The sequence below is a fragment of the Camponotus floridanus genome, unplaced genomic scaffold, assembly GCF_003227725.1.
Source record: "Camponotus floridanus strain SB8 unplaced genomic scaffold, Cflo_v7.5 scaffold6, whole genome shotgun sequence".
Classification (NCBI taxonomy): Eukaryota; Metazoa; Arthropoda; class Insecta; order Hymenoptera; family Formicidae; genus Camponotus; species Camponotus floridanus.
Genome location: NW_020229769.1, coordinates 2,203,625 through 2,212,421, shown reverse-complemented (window position 1 = coordinate 2,212,421; position 8,797 = coordinate 2,203,625). Strand labels below are relative to the sequence as shown.

The 8,797-nt window shown below is 29.6% G+C and overlaps 1 long non-coding RNA gene across 1 annotated transcript; it reads right to left on the bottom strand.

Annotated features, from left to right (window-relative positions):
- Window positions 1-204: 204 nt before the first annotated feature.
- Window positions 205-1,923, bottom strand: LOC112639369. Its single transcript, XR_003123477.1, has 3 exons — window positions 1,852-1,923; window positions 1,317-1,395; window positions 205-322 (listed from the first exon to the last, which is right to left on the bottom strand). It is a non-coding gene; the product is annotated as an uncharacterized LOC112639369 (long non-coding RNA).
- Between the last annotated feature and the right edge of the window lie 6,874 nt (window positions 1,924-8,797).

Genomic DNA, 8,797 nt, shown 5'->3' with positions numbered 1-8,797 from the left:
ATTAAACAAAATAAATAATTGACTGTGATAAAGAATTGATAAAGAATTAAATTTTTTTTTTATATTTATTTAATTTTAAATTTGCATACTAAGATGCTGTATTACTATATATTGAAAAGAACTATTAAAGTTAAAATACGTATTAATATATAAATAAAGTTAATATATATATTAAATGTAATTTGTTTAATTTGTTGTAGCCCATCATTTTAAGGTAACGGATCTATAAACTCCACAAATCCATTACCTTAAAATTAAATAAAAGTTTTTGACTTACCGACACTGATGCGCAACAGCGGAGTCGATTTCGAAGCTACGTTGCCTATAACATACAAATATAAAATTCAAATTAGCAGTGTTTAAAATGATTAATATTTTATTATATATATATATATATAATTATATATAATATTATATATAATTATATATAATATTATAATATTATATTGTATATAATATTATAATAATTATATATATAATTATATATATAAATATTTAACGAATTAATCGAACAAATTCCGATTCATCTTTTCGTTTGGTATATATAAATATTTAATTCACTATTCGACTGATTGCGACTCGCTTTTTTATTCGATATATATAAATATTACACTTAAGTGTGAATCCAAGAAGCAGATTTCGGATATTCACTGTAAGTCAGCCGCTCCTCGGGCGATCGAGACGAGATTTAAACGGTAGTGCCGCGAAATGGTGTAGAATTTTATGCAGAAAGAACGAAATCGTTATCGCATCCGAAAGTCGAGATATAAATTGGCCGTTTTTCGTCTGCGCGCGGACGGTCGAAATCGTGCATGTTGCCTGTCTCTCTCGCGCGATATTCACTGTAACGCGGCGAGTAAAGTGTCAAGCCGAATGCAATCGTTCGATTAATTCGTTAAATATTTATATATACCACACGAAAAGATGAATCGGAATGCATTCATTCGATTAATTCGTTAAATATTTATATATATAAGTCTATAACATACAATATAAAATTCAAATTAGCAGTGTTTAAAATGATTAATATTTTATTATATATATATATATATATATATATATATATACATATTTTTTTTTTATTATATTCAATTATTATTGTAAGCAACGAATTTTATATTCGATACGAGCAATAATAAACAAATATGTAAATATGGAATAATTTTATAAATTGTAAAAAACCTATTTTTTAAATCGAAACTTTTTTTATAGGATTTATATAAAATCTTTTTCTTTCAATCTTTCTTGTTTAAATCATTTGAATAAGTGAATCAAACTAATGCAATTTATAATAGATAATATACAAATAATAATACCATCAGGTTGTTCCGCTGATGCAGGATGCCTCTCCTAGGCTTGCTCCTCCTCTCAGATCGTCAGGTTTGCTGCGTCGATCTATAACATATAAAGAGAAGATTCAAATTGTAGCGGAGTTTAAAATAATTAATATTTCAAAAAATTATTATTGTATGCATTGAATTATGTTCGATATAATACATATAATATATATACATATATATATATATATATATATATATATGAGATATAATATATATATATATATATATATATATATATATATGATATGTATAATAATAATCAAATTAATAAAATAATTCTATAAAATAAAAAAAACAACATTTATTAATAATCCTCTATCTTCACTAATTTTATAAAAGCTTATATTTTTACAAGATTATAGCTTTTATTTAAAAATCTTTATCTTTAATCCCCTCTTATTTAAATCATATAAATAAAAAATCGACACGTTACATGATTAATTGTTTAATTTAAATTATAATATATATATTTTATATTTAATATATAATTACAAATAAAGAAATTATTTACCAGAAGATTGCTCTGCCGGAGCCCGATGCCTCTCCTAGGCCTCCTCCTCCTCTCAGTCTTAAACGCGCGATACTTTTAGCGGCACTCCCGCACTCACGTGCGATATTTTTATATCGCTACTTCCGCATTTTTACGCGCGATACTGAACGGCACTCCCGCACTATTCGATACGATTAAAAATTTTCTGTTTTATCGCGCGATGTATATATTTAATATATATATACTTTAAACGGCACTCCCGGTTTCGGTACGAGCGAAAATCCCGTTTCACTTACAAGAGTCATCTTCGAGTCAACAGGTCGGGAATTCAACGGCATCTTACCTCCGAACAAGAGTTAAGTCCGAAACGGGAGAAAACTATCGATTGATGGAATCAACGCGAATGAAGTTCACTCGACTCTTGTCCGCGCATAATATCCTATCTCAGACGGAACAAGAGAAGGGATCCATTAACGACGATTCCAAGCAATCGATCGAATCCTAACCGATCCGTACCGAACTGGAGCCCGAAGCAGAGCGTGACCTCAATCAGCCGAAATTGAGCAAAAGCTCAAAACCGCGCGCCCACATACACAGTACTGGCATCCGTGCGCGACCGGCATCATCTAAGTGCCGCGTTGCACCAGGCGTGAAAAAGATCGTTGCAGCAACGACTTAATGAGACATCCCAGTTAATTGACGTCGGAAGATGACAACTCGATGACAAATAAATGAAATTGGGATTGCGAGAAAGTCCAACGCGAAAACGCGATGACGCGATGACGCGAAAAAGCTAAACGCGAAAACGCGGTAACGAAGCGCTTGCCGTCCGCGGCACGTTGACGGCACCGACGACGCGAAAGGGTACTTAGCTTCCCATTCAGGCACCTTGAGATTTATCCCAAATAAAAAAATTTAAAATAAACCTCAAGGAACCATCCAAGTACTGAGCCACCCCACCACGTCAAGGTGTACCCGTGGGGGGTTGTATTATATAAATTTATGATATAATATAATTTGTGAAAGAGAGAGAGAAAATTATATTATATATAATTTTATATAATTTATATAATTTATGTGTGGAATTCATTATATATCATTCAATGATGTAATAAATCATGTTGCGCTTCTGATTTTATGTCATATATGCAATAATTATAACAATTTTTTATCTCAGTGTAAAAAGGTGTCTATTTATATATTATATATTATTGAATAAAAGATTACAGGACAATAATTTTCTTTAATAAAGGAAAACTAAAATTTAATTCACAAAAGAAAAGATGTTACGATAAATAATGTGGAAATTATTAATATAATAATTATTGCTAAAATTATTGCAATCCTTAAATCATCCTTGAACGGCATTGGTAAAATACATAAACTGCTATTATTTCTTTTTTTATTCTTTATTTCCACTGTTATATGCATATGAAATGTCAATCGAAAAATAAAAGCCCGAATAAAAAATAATTGTAAATATAATACATACTATCTTAAATTATTAAGGTGTTAATTATTATTAAGGTGATGTGAAAGTTTTATTGATTAAAATAATGATTACAATATTTTATCTAAGAAAATATTATATTCTAAATTTTATAACAATTTTTACGAATAATTCTTTACGAATTATTGTATTTATATAGAACTATAAATATATCTTTAAAATAATATTTTTTTAAAAATGAAGCTAAAATATATTTTAAATATAATTTAAATTTGAATAGAAATGATTGGTGAATTAATATTAATATGTATTAATTTTTTAATGTCACATTTTAGCTAAACTTAAATTTTAATAAAATGCTCAAAATATTACACCGCATTATAAACGCATGTAAAAATAAAAATGTATAATAGCATATTTGACATTTGTTATGACGAAATATTTTATATATGTGTTATATAATTTAGAAAGTTAGATAATTTAGAATGAATCATTGTCGAGGAAATGAAGAAAAAAGACAAGCAATATGTAAAAATAATATGAAAAAATAATATCAGGGATAAATAATTTATAAATTATTTACCGCATATTGTTGCTCCGTACGTTGTCCAATACTTTCCCATTCGAGCTCCTTTTTGTTTCTTGTTCATCCTCTGCTATTTCTTCACAGCACTCACACTCACTCTCGAAAACACGTTTATGTTTAATCATATACGGTCGTGAAATACTGTACGGCATTCCCGCACACGAAATAGTAATGGCAATTGTGTTTAAAAAAATAATTCGACAATATACAAAGTATTTCGCATCACACTCTGTACTCCTCGAGTGTCGTGATACGAATGATATGAAGGCCACGACATGTAAACACTAGCGCGCTATAACACTTTACGCTCCTGAGGTTGCTCCTCGAATACCGTGTTATTGTCCATTCATTGCCAAAATATTTTATGTATTTTAACGTGTATATACGCGAATATTAAAATATATATAGAGAAATATTTTAGATTATATGGAATTAAATGATTGTTTATTAAAAGATTATATATAAAATATATAAAACATATATAAAATCTTTTAATAAATGATTAAATCTTTTATAATAAATCCGAATTATATTTAAATAATAAAAAATAGAATAATAAACATCACGGACAAATTATATTTGACTCTAACAAAACATTATTAAATAATTTCTGTTTATATCATAGATCGACTTCGAAACGATAATATATTATTTATTATTTTGAATTTCTATTACTACAACTTTCACTTCACTATAAATATAGTTACATATTATTGTTGTAAAGATTAATTATTTATTGTTAATTATGTTATTATAACAAACAACTTTTCGATATTTATCGTGATCGCAGTTAGAAAAGAAATAACGGAACATTTCGCACCACTACTTTTCTGTTCGAGTATCATTGTGCGACTAACACCAGATCATGACGTGTATAAACAATAACCCGTCATATGCCATCAAAGTCGACCACCATATTGTCCATTCATTGTCAAAATATTTTACATACTTTAACATATATATGCGCGGAATATTAGAATATAGAGGGAGAATGATTTTTTATAGATTATATAAAATAATTAAATAATTATTTATTTAAAAAAATATATATATAATATTTCATGGGGTCTTCCATTATATTAATTATTTAGATCTATGATTCGATTATTTTAATCGAGCATTTTCTGGATTATATTTAGATGGCCAAAAAATAAAACGATAAGTTGTTTCGTACAAATTTTATTTGACTCTTAATATTATTAAAAAAACTTTTGCTCGTATAAATCGATTTCATATCAAAACGATAATTTATTATTTTGAATTTGTCATTACGAGTCTTACTTGATTAAATAAATAAATTACGCGAAATATGTGTTTCGAAATCTATCGCGTTATACGTAGTTATAAAAAATATATTTTTTTATAAAAGATAATTAATTATTAATCACACATTGAAAACGCGATATACTTTCGACTAGGCAACCATAAAAATAATGAAAAAATTATTTAACATTGTTAATAATTAAAACCCTTCACAATATAAAAGAATATAGTTCAAATTGTAAGAAAATTGTAATAAAATATGTATGCGTTGGGAAATCTATAATTTAGCGTATGTGTGCCTGTGTATATAATTTAATTTAATATAATTTAAATTTGTAACTCTTTTGAAATTAAAATAAAAGATAATTTAACGATAATAACGTACTTGAATTATACGATATTAATTTAATATATAAAATGCAGGAATATATATAATATATATTTTTTGCATACATTTTTCTTGATTGAACTATATAAAATAATTCATTCAAGCAAGATTTTCTTCATTTCAAGATTTCCATGAAACTAAATACATTTTAAAACAAGAATTTTCTTTTCTTTTTGTGTATACTTATAATGTATACCTTTAGATATATCTCCAAATAATTAGCAGTCATGGAAAGAAGAAAATAAAATAAAACTCTAATCGAGTTATATGGTAATGGCTTTGTGTATGTTTTCAATATTTGGTTTTATAAAATTCTTGCGTAATTATTCCGTTCAATTATCCGCTTTTCTGGACAAACGCTTCTAAACAGTCTCATGAATCCCTCATTATGTTTCTTTTACTTGTTCGCGTATGAAGCAGAAAAATTTGCCACCGAGAAAGAAGTGCAATGTTTCCTTGATGAACAAATAGATATACACAACGTAGAACGAGCTAAATAAAGGACAAGCGTATGCAAGAAAGGTTGGCTTGGATGGCGAGTTAGAAGGATAAAGAAAAAGGTAGAACGACAGCGGGTGGGAAGCGATGGCGGAAAAGCGGGTTGAAATTCGAGAGAGATGGTACGAGTACATGGAACGAGGAATGCAAATGGACAATAAACCGCCCTTTCGTCCACCGTCTACCGACGGTATATCACCGGGTGACACCCGTACTTTTAGTTTATGCCGCATGCATAAGCGGCGCTTCGCATCAGGAGCGCAACGTCCATGGCGATTCTTGTTCCCGGAGGAATCCTATGGATCTCGGCCTAGTTCCTCCCTTCCCTTCCCGTCCCTTTTTAGCTCGCTCTCGACGGGATTAAAGAGATCTCCGAATCACTCCTCTCTCTTCCTCTGTCTCTCTCGTTCTTTCTCTCTCTTTCCGTACGGACGACGTAGGCGAATTCTCTTAGAATTTTCGTCAAGCCGGAAAGTCGATAATTCACGAACCGCGCCCGTCCGCGGAAAACCTCGAATTCGCTCTATGATTTATTACATCATAAATTTCAAATACGTTATATTCTCGCGGTTTACGGAATGAAAAATATTCGGATGATCGCGATTACGCGGTGACGATCGCGGCGCGAAATTAGACGCGTAAATAGCGCGAATGCCTCTTTTTATTTTACCTTCATGTAACACTCACTTGCAAAAGTAACGATATGCATTGTACCGATATTTATTGTACAGCTGACGCAGACTCGTGAGTGATAAAGTAATTACCAACGTTATCCAGTACAACAAGGGACAAATGATTACGCTACGCGATTATTCTCTGTACATTTACCGCTCGGTTTTAACATAAATATCACGAACGAAACTGTGAATGCTACTAAAGTAATACTACACAATTTATACATGCCACGATAATAGCATCGATGTGTCTCTATTTTCTCGCGTATGAATGATGACTAGTATAATGACGCACGCGGTTGTTGGCAATAACATGTGTGAGAAAGAATTACTGGCGTGCAAATATTTCCAGGATTACGGTCGCAGAGGGATATATTTTTTATAACAAAAGAAAATTCACGAGAATGTCTTAAGATATTTATCTTAATATATGCAATTTTTATTCAATCCAGAACCATCAAGCTTTTTCGGATATTTTTAGTGCTAAAATCTTTGCCAAATTAAAATTTCATGTGATACAGAAAATTGTTCCCTAAAAATGTACATGATATTAAAAATAGTTCTGCAAGTTTAACATAATAAGAACACATGTCTCAATGATGTTTATATTAAAATTGAAGCGTTATTAATAAAATGCTTCAAACTATAATACTTTATTTACTTGTAATCAAACAATTATTTTTGAATAATGAATAAATGATTTGACATGATTTTCTTCAGCCTCAATTTCATACTTACTATCTATTAAATACTCGGTAGATATGAATTTGAATCTGTCATAGTTTCAATGCATATATCAAGTGTTGACTTTGAGTTTATGTTTGAATAACATTATATGTAAGATTGACTATTTTGTCTAATTTGGATAAATTTAACGAAATATATTTAACGAAGGAAATCATTCATATATGACATAGTTATAAAAAAAGGGGAAAATTATATGAATGCTAAATTTATGCAAATTTTAACAACAAATTAAATGCTAATAAGAAATATATTTAAATTTTTAATTGTGCACACATTAATAATATAATAATTTAAATGTGATTAATTCAATCAATTAATAAAAATTTCTTATGTTATTTTTAGATTAATAGAAAGGAATTGCTTCATCAACTTTTGAAATTTATATATAAAAAATATCGCAAATTGTTTTAAATTATAATAAATTCTTTTCTCGCGCATGTTTAAAATTATTTAAAATTGATCATTTACACAGCATATATATATGTATATATATATGTCACTTTTTAATTGTTTATAATCTAGGTGTAAATTTCATGAGTTACATAAAAAAATTTTGTACTTTAATTACCGAGATACCGAGCATTTGCCAGATACGCATTAGCATATACAGGAATCTGAACGTCGTTAAAAGTTTGTCACGCGTGTGCATGCTAAAATATAACCGCGACATATCTCGTCCGGCCGTAGGATTGATCTTGATCCCGCGCCTCTCATGAATTAAACGCAAGGCGTGCATGTCACTCTTCGCGCAACGACCTAAGATTACGATCAAGAAGTTTAATGCGCCTCAATGAAAAGCGTTGGAACCGCTTTCCCCGCACGCGCGAGTCTACATAACCGAGCCAGACAGATGTTTCCTGATGTCTCTCGATAACGCAAAAATGTTAAAGCACGTAATAATCGCGACTGATGCTGCTGTTATTAGATATGTAAAATTTCCTTTAATCCATGTGTCATCCCTAACAAAAGATATGCACGCATCGCTAAAATGAAATCATGTTATTATTAATTTGTAAATAGAAATATTTTATTATGAATTTGCAAATAAATAATCCACAAAAATCAAATAAAAGAATATATGGAGTAAATTGTAAAAAACAAAATTCTAGGTGTTATATATTTGCCTCTATAGATCTAATATAAATATAAAACACATTAGCGATGCTATAATTCAACAATCTTAGTATTTTAAAAAGAATTATCGAGCTGAACGTTAAATTCCAAGAGATAAGTCGCTTCGTGGATTAACGCAGAACATCTGGATGGCTTAATCGTTGATAAATATATACGAATTATTTAAACGAAGAGAGGCGTTCTCTCTCTAACTGCCTCAATTAAATTGCAGCCGGCGATAACCCGGT